Genomic DNA, 11,127 nt, shown 5'->3' on the forward strand with positions numbered 1-11,127 from the left:
TCAAGTTTTGGACGGACTAATGTTTTATACATTGTTAGTTTCACGGCTTGAGGGGCGCGACTAAAGTTGCGTCGCAGGTATCCTAACGTACGGTTACTATTGTTAATAACGTAGTTTATGTGATGATTCCAGCTCAAGTCAGATGATATGTGAATCCCCAAGTATTTGTACGAAGTAACAGTATCTAGAGTAACGTTATTTAAGGTGTAGTTAGTAGGAGGTTGGGTAGTACGTGAAATGCGCAAAACTTTACATTTGTTAGTGTTGAGGTCCATGCGCCAAGTTGTGCACCAGCTAGCAATATTAGTAATGTCAGTTTGCAAAGAACTAGTGTCGAAGTTACTTGAAATTTCACGGTATACAACGCAGTCGTCTGCAAAAAGGTGAATCGAAGAGGTTACAACATCGGGTAAGTCATTAATATAAATAAGGAAAAGTAAAGGGCCCAACACAGAGCCCTGGGGCACACCAGAAGTAACCGGAGAAGAGGGTGAACAGTAATTATTGGCAATAACGTACTGTGAGCGATTAGTTAGAAAAAACTCGATCCAAGTAAGAATGCCGTCGTCAATATTAAGGGTCCTAAGCTTGTAGAGTAGTAGGTGATGATTAATCTTGTCAAATGCCTTCGAAAAATCTAAAAAAATGCAATCAACCCGTGAACCCCGATCTAGAATGGCATGTAAGGAATGGGTAAAACAGAGCAACTGAGTTTCGCATGAGAATGATTTTCGAAATCCATGCTGCGACATGTTAAAGAACGAGTTTGATTCGAGAAAGGTGACCAAGTTAGAGAAGATGATATGCTCCAAAAGTTTACATGGTATACAAGTGAGTGAAATAGGTCGGTAATTCGTGACAGAATGCTTGTTTCCTGACTTATGTAGTGGAACCACCTTCGCCTCTTTCCAAGCGCGTGGCACCACACCTTCATCCAAAGACTGTTGAAATATTTTGCACAAAAAAAGAGATGAGGTATGTTTAGTTTCTTTAAGAAATCTTGCGTTTATATTATCAACACCAGAAGCAGAGGACAATCGGAGTGATTCAATTAACTTTACAATGCCATGAGGTTCAGTGACAATAGCAGACATTGATGGATAACTGCGCATTGACAAAGAGACAGTGACAGAAGTAGACGATGCAGAAAAGTTGCAGACAAAATTTTCATTCAAATGTGTTGCACACTTCCCGGAAGACACGGGAAGGCCGTCTGAGTCAACAAGCACGATTTCACTGTCGTTAGTATCTGTTACAGTTTTCCAAAACTTTCTCGGGTTGTTTACAAGCATTGATGGCAAAGTATAAGATAGAAAGTTAGTTTTAGCATCTGAAACTGCTGATGAATAAGCTTGCGCGGCACTTTCGTAGGAACGCCAGCGTTCAACCGTACCTTGGAGTTTCGCTGCACGAAACAACCGTTTCTTTTTGTTAGAAAGTCGATTTAAATATGTATTATACCAGGGTGAGCGAGAGCTTACAGGTATGAACTTTTTAGGAACAAAGGTTCGAGTAAGTTCGTAGATTTTATTAACAAACAGATCCCAGTTTTCTTGCACAGTTCTGTTGTCAAAGTCATGCAGGTAAGCGTCATAAAAGAGGAAGAGCTCGCGGTTGATTGCAACAAAATTTGCTGCATTGTAGTTGTAGATTTCCTTGCGTTTCTTAGTAGCATTTGGCATGCTGTTATCTATGTAAAAATGAAGTAAACAGTGATCGCTGAGACCAGGAAGTGTATTTAATGAATGAATACTCTCGGGCATTGTGGTAAGGATCAAGTCAAGAATGTGCGATGAAGAACTGGTAACGCGAGTTGGGCTGTTGACCATCTGCGTAAAGTTAAAGAGGTTGCAGGCATCAAGAAAGCATTGGCCGTTGGAAGAAAATGGTACGACTTGTGGTAACGATGACGTCCACATTATGGTAGGGTAGTTGAAGTCGCCTAGAATAGTTATTGAGGCTGATGGGTACCGCATTATAATTGTATTGATGCTGTCGTGAAACTCCTCGACAAAGCTAATGTCCGTATCTGGGGGGCGGTAACAAACACCAAAGACAAGCGTCTTGTTATCTACCACCACCCCGCACCATATTGCTTCCAATGTAGACGTCACGTTTATAAGAAAAGACTTGAAATGCTTTGAAATGGCAAGCAAAGTGCCGCCACCTTGCCTTCCGTCCCTATCGCGCCGATAAATGTTCAACGACTTCGAAATAGTAAAAATTTCGTTATCGCAAACATGAGCATTCAACCACGTCTCGGTTACAGCAATCACGTCAGCTTCACAGGAATCGATAATAGCGTCAAAAGCATCCCGCTTTCCTATTATGCTACGAATGTTCGTGTAGAGCACCGAAATAGGACGCGACATTTTCCCACTACCTTCCCCTTGCCGATTGTTAGGACGTGGCATTAAAAGTCTGCGCGCGTGACAAACGTACGGTATCAGACGATGAGCGGTCGTGAAAGTCACGATTGTGATCGGAAGTGGAGTGCGTCCTATTTTCGATGCGGAATTCGCTACCATTAGTGCGAGAATGAGCAGTGGTTTCGCGAACAACGCCCGCGCTAGCATCGTAAGAATAGTTTTTGTGGTTAACAAAGAGCTTGTCGTAACTAAGCTGAAAAGCGGGTTTGCCAGGCAACGATTTAGCAAAGTTGTGCAGCATCTTGCGTGCTGTTCGTGTGGCCTGACAGTAATCCTCCGATACTGAGACGTTATGGCTTCTCAACGTAGATCGACGTGCTAGCACAAGTTCTTTTGCCTTAAGGCTTGCAAATTTTACTATCACAGGGCGACATTTCTCGCGTATGTATGGACCACCTAAGCGATGGGCCTTTTCTACTGTATTCGGGTCAAACTCCGCGCCTAGGTTACTAGAGAGTAAGTTAGTGACTGCCTCTTCGGTAGCTTGCCAGGTCATTTTTATCGGGCATACCAAAAAACACTAAGTTGCACTTTCGGGCTCTGTCCTCGAGGTCGTTCAAACGGGACACCAAGACGTCGTTTGTTTGAGCGATGCTGCCGACCGCTTCGTTCGTGACTTGCAATTCCCTCTCGATGTCGGCAACCGAATTAGCCCTCATTTCAACTGTTGCAAGCCGCTTTTCAATTTCGGATAATTTGTTAGCCACAAGTTGCTGGTTCGCTTTCACCTCGTCGATCGCCTTTGCCAAGTTGGACTGCACTGCGGCAGACGAATCACAGCGTGTACTAATCTTGGAAAGCATTGCCATGACTTCCTTATGGCGCGCATCATCAAAACCGGTACTGTGTTCAAAATCATCTACTGGCCCAGCAGCCTTTTTAGGGGGCCCTGGGTTCGCTTCAACGTCGCCGCAACACAAGAGTAGTGAACAAAGGGCATCCGTACACTCGCGAGACAAGACGTACAACACTTGTAGCGAATTTCCACTACGCTGTGAACTTAGAGTGACAAGTACGCGCTGGAAAGTCTTCTCTTCATGTTGTCCTCCAAAATATCCCACCGTAAGGCTCTCGTGATCTAGTACTTGACAACGTAATTTTTCAGCCAGTCGTTCAGTAACGAAAGTGCGCTGGCTGCCTCCATCGAATAAAACTCGAGCTAGGCATTTGCTCTCTTGGCTGGCTGCCCAAGCAACAGCTGTCTGAAGGTATACGCGCCGTTTTGAATTGTCGGCTCCAATCATTTCGAGTTGCATCGGTGTCGGTGATGCCTGAGAACCATTAGTCGGTTTCAACATCCGAGGGTCGCACATCGTTTCTGCGTGGCGTCGATTGCACTTCGTGCATGTAACATTCCTCCTGCAATTTTTCGCCAAATGATGTTGTAAAGTGTTGTAAAGTGTTGTGAACTCCGGGCGTAGCCGCCGACGGTGGCTGCTCGCCGATAGGCTTATGAAAATGTGAGAAGAGTTCAAAAAGAAAGTCTAATGACTTCTGACATTTCAGTCATTTGACGCTCTAATGTGTCCCTTTAGAATTTTGTAATGTATTTGAAATGCCATTCAAAAACATATTGGCCAATTATTCTGATGCGTATTAACATGTGATAGTCTGATGCGGATTAACATGTGATAGTCCGATGCGTATTAACATGTGATAGTCTAGTGAGCATGAAACGACCTTTGACATCAACACTAATTTGATTCTCTAATGTATTTCTTCAGAATTGTTTTAATGTACTCATAATGTCATTCAAAAACATCTTGGCCACCGTCATTCTAATGTGTCCTTATGAGTGACTTTCTTGTGAGTATGAAACATCCTGTTTGCGATGACCCTCGGCCAAGCTTGTGCTTCGTGGCCAATGACATTCATAACATTCCTGAAACAGAACTATTACAGTGCATGATAAGATTTATGATATGTCCGGATGATAGTACGGAATCACATATTAGTTGTGCCTGACAATGTGTTTGCTGGTTGATACACATGCAGCCAAGCATCATACAAAAGTGCATGTATGCACCTTCTACAACGCTTGTGCTGTACAAAGACATTTCTCAACAAAAGAAAATGGATAAAAACATTTATTGACTGGGAAACATGCAGAGGTTAAATGAAAGAAAAATATGGTGTACACCTGTCATATCTTCGTTTCGTTTAATCTGTCTACTTAACATTGATGACAGATTGCTTTTGATGCGCAGGGTCTTTGTAGGGAATCCATGTATGTGTATCCATGCATGTGTATCCTGCACGAAAGATCGCAGTAAATATATAAGAGTTGCAAAGAAAACTTTATCCAACACATCGTGCACCTTAGAACACTTAGATGTACTGCCAAGGCCCCGTGCAGGTAGTTGACAAAAACACTTTTGTGAAGTTAGAGTTAGTCAAAATTGCATCTTATATCGCATTTCCAATCGAAACTTTCAGCAAATCCTGTTAGAAAACAGGAAAACAACACAGAAGGTCAAGTCCAGCATCAAGTATACATTAATGGAGTTACGTCTAGGGTCTTGTTTCTTTGATCTTAGAATTCCCTCAAAAAAGGTGCAATAGGTTCATGAGCAGGCGCAACATGTCCAAGCTTTTTGTAAAGATTGAAACAAATGCCTACCATAAAATATAAACTCGACCAGGCTCACAGGTAGAACGCTCCCATCTTCTTCTGCAAGCTGTCGTCTGCTTCAGTTCCACGAACAGGTGAGATCACCGAGTACGTATGTAAAGGATACCAGAAAACATTCATGAGTTGGCGCACCACACAGACCTTACAGCTCACACACAAAACATACAATGTATTCAGGCAAGTCTATGTTTACATACCAGCAAGGGCCTTGAATGATGGACTCAGATTGCGCTATAAGAGCAGGTATAACCTGAGCAACGGCTCATGGCAGACAACTGTAATGGTGCCATTGCAAGCCGAACTTTCAGAAAGTTATGTACTTAGTAAACACTATGTGGTTGGAGAACGCAGATTACCATATAGGTCATTTAAATGACGAAAATTACATCAGCTCTGCTACACAATATAAAATGCATAAATTGATAAAATAAGAGTATGTGTGGCCCATGTGCACACTCCATAATGCCGAGCTTTACATATTGTATTATATGATGAATTTGAGCCGTTTAGGAAAGTAATTCTAGTCGTGTTAAAGCCAATCAATGCCTGGAATATCGGTTTGAATTTGTAGTGCTGCAAGCCATAAAAAAAACCGTTAACCACTTTTGTCAGCCTTCTCTAAACTTCTGCACACATAGTTACATATGAGAATTTAGATTTGTTTCCCCTAATAATTACTTCATAAAATTAAAGTAGCACTCTCACAATGAATGCTACGTCTTAGTCGCACAACCTGCAAATAAGAGCGCTTTTTCAGTTTCATGCTCCCTTAAGAAAAGCTCACAAAAGAAACATGAACTTTAGATAAGCACATAATTGAGGTGTGCTGTTGCCACCTCAGCACAGTGGATAAAAAGCTCTTGGAACAGTGCTGCTTAACCATTACAACAACTTCTGTTGATATAAACCAGTATGCTTCAGGAAACAATATGACGGGAAAAATATTTCACATCATTTTTCTCAAACAAATATTGCAACAAAAGGCACCTTGCCAAACGCAACTAACTGGCATATTTGTCTAGAATTGATAATTATAAACATCTTGTGCTACTTCAAATTAATGTACACATGGTGTTAGTACCAGAATATAACGTAATTCACTGACTTGTATTATCTTCAAGTGGGTTCACCCAACGCAAGTTCGTTTCTCGTAGCAACGACCTTGCACAGTCAGATTAAAATCCTAACCATAGTGCAACTAACTTCTAACAAAAACAAGCGCGGTGCAGTAGTCGCGGAGAAAGCCACAAACACAGGCCACTGCAGAGCACCGCGCGCGCATGTGCAGCCGCAGCGTGTTTTGATATCTTCCTCCCCGCGTACTACATGCCAATTATTACTGAGTTTCCTGAAGAGTTACTTCATTTGTACCTGCATCATGAGAAGGCTAGGCGATGAACGTTATGTTTAAAGCAGTTTTATTTCCGAAGTGATAAGCCATCGTACAAGTAGCTTCAGGCGATGATCTCGTGCAGTATACAGCTGTAGTCGATTTCAATAACTTTCGACGACGCTAAGAAGTTTACTTACGGAATCACAACTGGGCTACAAAAAATCTTGCAAATGATTCTTACTTCGGTTTACGATCGCTTCTGAGCGGCGGAATCCAAGAACGGGCCACTTTCTCTCCTCGGTCGCGGCCGCGTCCCGTCTACGAGAAAGGGCCATGCTGGCCATGCTCTCAAGCACTGCAGTCCTCCCCTCCTTCCTCACCTCCCCCACTCCGGTCCCCTGCGCCCAAAAGGACAACGCGAGTGTGCCCCTCCCTGCGACACACATCGCGCAGGCGTCCCCAAGGTCATCCAGCTCCCGGAGAGAAGCGGCAGCGGCGCTTTTGTATGCCCCCTCTACCCTCGCACTCCAGCAAGCGGGAAGCGGGCGGGCCGAGCGACAGGCATTCTTGGAATAATCGAACAGCCAAGGAAGAAGAGCGCCATTACACGAAACGCTTGCGTTACAGAAGCGGAGTATCGCGCAAAGCAACGCACCTTCATCCACCCGTTGCAGTTGCAGGTAGTGAACACACATGGTGAATGCTTCATACAAGCGTATAAAGTGCACAGAAAGTATTGAGCATAGCGTAAAACATACCTGTCTATCATCCTTCCTCTGGCCATCATCCCCGCAGAGTGAACACACCGCCCAGACGATCACACTCGGTTCCTGCGTAAAAGACGTCATGTAATGAAGTAACCTAGCTGTGTAATTCAGAAATATTCTAGAACTTACCAAAATCAGGCATCCACTGCGCACTCTTCAGCTTTACAGTCCACAATGTACCGTACACTCGGCGACAGTCTTGTCAAAAGGCTGCTGTACGTCCGCACTCGCCGTCAGTCACGAGACTAGGACCTAGATCGTCTTGGAAGGTACACTTGATATTGAATCACGTAACCAACGTGCATAATCGATAAACGTGGTAACGAAGCATTGTAGAACACAGCATGGCACACACACAAACCGCGCGCACCCGTCAAACAACTAAAGCGCCCCCAAGGACAACTTTTCTTGGCAATGAAGGGAAGGCTACGGGGGCGGAGCTACTGCACATGTACTGCTACGCGAAATAGTCCGGTTCGGCGCGCGTTTCGAATTTAGTTTTGGTTTGTGAACCTTCCGTACCTCATGTGACGGCCATTTCATTGTTCGAGCGGCCGTCTCAGGCTTATACAGCCATTTGCTAGTGAAATTCGTCAGAAGCTCCCTCGGCGAGTCGTCGGGAAAGCTGGAGGGTGACGAGCGCTCACTTGAAGACGAAAGCGCTATTTTGACTGTGAGGTGCACGTAAAAGGTGCGACGTTTTCACAAGTGCAAAAACGCGAAATGACGCTGCTTAAATCAGAACAAATATAAATATCTCCTTGGTGCGTGCTGACCCTCTCTTCAAACAGCGCTCCGTAGAAAATAAAGCAATGTTGTTTTTATTTGTCACTGTACATACAAAAAAGTGTATTTATGGCTTTTTTTACACCCGTGTGTGCATGTTGGGAATGTGTTATGGCTGTTCGATTTTGTTATACAACTATACATTTTGTTTTGGGGAAATGAAAGTTAGAAATGGGCAGTTTTCAAACTCGCATCCCAGACGATGGTCATCTCTGAGTCCTTACTCAAAAGAAACGCTTTTTTGTTTCAAGTTACTGCCATCTCCTGTGGATAGAAAGAGTTAGGGATTATGATGGGAGGAGGAAATGGGTAGGGTGTGATAAGCGACACCCAACGTTGCACACAGAGGAGGTGAATGGGACAAGGAAGGAGTGAAGGGAGAGAGGAGTTGACGCCGTGGAGAGCGGGAGAGTCGCGTGGGGCGGGGCGGGAGAAGGATGTACGCGACGTTGGGCCAAATCGAACTTTGCTTGTCGGCTGCTTCTGACCAGCGTTGCAACAGCGAGGAGAGATAGAGACAGTAGTTTGAGGTTGGGAAAAACGCTTGTCCGCGTATCTTTGCAACCAACAACATTCTGTTTTGGACATATATGTAAGTGCACCATGCATAAGAACAGTCCCTAATTTTTATCACAACAACAACGAACTTTTTTTTCTGTACGTCACCCATTGTCCACAGTTCCAATTCTTCTCCGCCCCCCAAAATCCTTCGCGACGCCGTGTGGGTAATCCCCACTCTCCTCCGTTAACTTCTACTGGAAAAATGGGCAACACGGGCCCCTGAGCGAGTGTTCGCAGTGTCACTTGATCATATCTGTTCATATTTGCATATGTGATCGACTCATGCCTTTTAAAAATAAGGAAATGCTTACTTCTATATATGCGGCAGGTAATATAATGAACCTTGCTGGGGTCGTCAGCAATTCTTCGATCGCCGGTGCATGGGCGATATATGTAAAATATTTACCCATTCTACTGAAACACGATATTTGTGTACATTGCAACACAAATTGTTTATTGCTTGTAGTCTCTGAAAGACGAACTTGTCTATTGTGATAAACTGATTTTACGGTGGCGATTAAGGCTTTTTAACTTCTTTGTTGTGATGCGCGTTTTGACATTAGGAACGGCAACTGAAAGTCTGAACACTTCAGTCACCAGAAATTAAAGTGCACATGGTCATTTGACTCTCCTATGTACACTTAATGTTAAACGACATTAGGCTCTGCATGTCTAATGTCTGTCTAGTGACTCATTAGGAGCGCACCTAGTCGACACTAGACACTCAAGACTCATTTTCATGAGGGGCTGGGCCGTAGGCAGGGGCGTAGCCAGAAATTTTTTTCGGGGGGGGGGGGGGGTTCAACCATACTTTATGTATGTTCGTGCGTGCGTTTGTGTGTGTGAGTGTATATATACGCAAGCAAAACAAATATTTCGGGGGGGGGGTTGAACCCCCCCAACCCCCCCCCCCCCCTTGGCTACGCGCCTGGCCGTAGGGTTAGGCTGAGCTCACCATACGGCGCGTCGCACACTTCGAGGATCCAGAACACGTGAAAAATCGAGGACCCACCACGGAAATGACGATATCCTCGGTGTCTTTTCGTCAAGGCCTGACCTTGTGGCTAGAGTCCAACAAACCGGCGAAACCTGCTCGAGCGGCCGTAGTCGACGGAGCCCATCGAACGCACGACTTCGCGTCTAACTGATGGCCCGACGTAACGTCAGCACTCACGTTAGAGCACATACATGAGTATTACCGAAACGAAGTGCACTTTACGGTGCGACGATGTGAATATCACACGTAACTTTCGTTAGCGTATTTCTCCAGGGTCGAGCAACTCTTGAATATAGCTTGTTTAATCATAGGAATACAAGTGCAAAGTTTATTAAACTGCTATAGAAGCGGAGCCAACGCTGTAACCACAGACGTTAACCTGATATGACGCCTGTATCGTATAGAGTATGTATGTAGTGTTTACTCCTCTGTTATAAAGTCTTGACGTGGCATCGACGTGGCATGACAATTGACGTGGCACCGACATTACGCCTGCATAGGGTGTTTTTCCAAAGCAGTTTCTAGACCTTACGTGGCTGTGGTAGAATACTTGACTGCCACAGAGAGTGCATGGGATCGATTCCTGCTGGGATCCTAATTTTTATTATTGGCAATCGTCGGGTCAACGCTGCTGGTGTCAGTTTTCCTTCACGCTCTCGCATTTAAATTACCAATGTCTGTCCTCGCCGTTCCTGTCTGGATATAAAATGTCAATCACCTGTGGTGCATACCCGTATGCCGCGGCCCATTGGTATACGGGTATGTGCCACACGTGTCTGGAGGAAAGGGTTTGACAACATATACGCGACAGGATTTTCACGTTATTCATGCCATGGCCAAACAGTCACATTCGTCAAACCCTCTTACCCTCCCAAACCAATTTTGGTCTACACCAAGTTCACGAGGCGATCGCGAGAACGCCCAGACGTAGGCGGCTAGGTAGATAGATGCAGATAGAAACGCTCAAAATGCCTTAGGTTTGCTAAGAAATGCTTCGCATTTAGAACTGGTAAGAAATCGAGGGTTTTGTTCACGTTAAGGGTTATATTGGATGCATATGATATTGAAGCCTACGAGTATTTATAATAAGGGCCAATTAACTTTCAGGATAGTTAACGAAAATTAATTGAATGAATTGATGCATTCAAGCAGCAGATGGTTTTCTTGAGAGAAGCTCGGATCGCTGCGGCACCTGGCGGAGAAGATCTGAACCATGCGCTTGCTTCGACGTGAGATCCAATTGGGCAACGTAGTACAGCCGGGCACACGAAGGCCGAGGCCAGGCACCTAGGTCAAGCATATTAGGCTCGCCTCGAATTACCCTCAAAAATATCACTCATTATCAGAAACGCTCTAAAAATGTGCGGTAGTCCGCAAAGAGTCACAAATTTGAGTTAACCGCTATTGATATCATTAGAACATACTATGAATATGCTGCGTCACCTGGCTTAACTGCCGCGACTGTGGGACCTAGTTGAACGTGCGAAAATATCAGTGGTCCTAATTTACAGTTGGGGGACCCTATTTCGCCCTTGGCTATCATGAGCACTTTACCCGTCCAGTATCATTTAGCTTTTTCCTGTCACCTATGTTCTATTTAATGTTCCACGGCTTCGCAGCTC

General features: G+C 44.6%; 1 long non-coding RNA gene across 1 annotated transcript; it reads right to left on the bottom strand.

The window, feature by feature from the left end:
• Positions 1–4,529: 4,529 nt before the first annotated feature.
• Positions 4,530–7,562, bottom strand: LOC125756901 (uncharacterized). The gene is made up of 4 exons (XR_007414859.1): positions 7,291–7,562; positions 7,153–7,224; positions 5,050–5,114; positions 4,530–4,681 (listed from the first exon to the last, which is right to left on the bottom strand). It is a non-coding gene; the product is annotated as an uncharacterized LOC125756901 (long non-coding RNA).
• Between the last annotated feature and the right edge of the window lie 3,565 nt (positions 7,563–11,127).

Source organism: Rhipicephalus sanguineus, chromosome 1 (genome assembly GCF_013339695.2).
Source record: "Rhipicephalus sanguineus isolate Rsan-2018 chromosome 1, BIME_Rsan_1.4, whole genome shotgun sequence".
NCBI lineage: Eukaryota > Metazoa > Arthropoda > Arachnida > Ixodida > Ixodidae > Rhipicephalus > Rhipicephalus sanguineus.